The sequence below is a fragment of the Arvicola amphibius genome, chromosome 13, assembly GCF_903992535.2.
Source record: "Arvicola amphibius chromosome 13, mArvAmp1.2, whole genome shotgun sequence".
NCBI lineage: Eukaryota > Metazoa > Chordata > Mammalia > Rodentia > Cricetidae > Arvicola > Arvicola amphibius.
In genome coordinates this window covers 5,807,472-5,808,289 of record NC_052059.1, presented here as the reverse complement: position 1 = coordinate 5,808,289, position 818 = coordinate 5,807,472, and the positions used below count along the sequence as shown (strand labels likewise).

The 818-nt window shown below is 50.2% G+C and overlaps 1 non-coding gene across 1 annotated transcript; it reads right to left on the bottom strand.

The window, feature by feature from the left end:
• Positions 1-533: 533 nt before the first annotated feature.
• On the bottom strand, positions 534-606 carry Trnaf-gaa. The gene has a single exon. It is a non-coding gene; the product is annotated as a tRNA-Phe (tRNA).
• Positions 607-818: the final 212 nt, after the last annotated feature.

Genomic DNA, 818 nt, shown 5'->3' with positions numbered 1-818 from the left:
AGCCAAGCAGTTGTATTTCTGGTCAAGTTTTAAACATCAAACAAGTTGAGATAAGATAATATTATAGCATGATCCATAGAAAAGGTGAAAGTATGATCCCAGGCTAATAAAAAGGGCATGACACATGTACATACTCATCCATGAAAGGCCCCAATTAAATATTCAATGTTCATCTCGGTTTACTGTGTGTTAAAGACTATGATAGCTTTTTTTTTTTTCTTTTAATCATAGTTCTGACCTCAAATGAATGTTTGGACACGTCTTTCGCAGCCCCAGGGCAGGCATGACCGCGGCGAGCTCCCACCTGGACCACCTTCTCAGTTCAGAGCAGCAGAGGCGCCCCCACCTCAACACGGACACATCGCGCAGGCGCAACAGCGCCTCCGACGACATGTGGAAGGGGCCTGCTGCGATTCTACCCCGCGGGTGGGTCGACCCCACGTCTGCGAGTTTGAGACGGGTTTGTGGAAAGTCCTTGGGTGGAGGGGATATTAGGAAGTGTGACCCTCGTCAGACTAAAATTAAATACCAGCTGCCGAAACCCGGGATCGAACCAGGGACCTTTAGATCTTCAGTCTAACGCTCTCCCAACTGAGCTATTTCGGCGCCGTGCTGGCTGCTCCTCGGTTATGCTATCTCTCAGTACTTCACGTCCAGTCATCCCGCCCGTGTCCCGTCAATAATTAACCCCAGTTCCGCAATTTTTCTTTGTTCTGTCCCAGTAACGATTCTCCGGTCTCGCTTTTCCCACCCAAAAAGAGAAGCAGGACCCCGGTCCCTCCCAGACACCAGCTCGGTGCTCAGCCCGAGCACAGGGA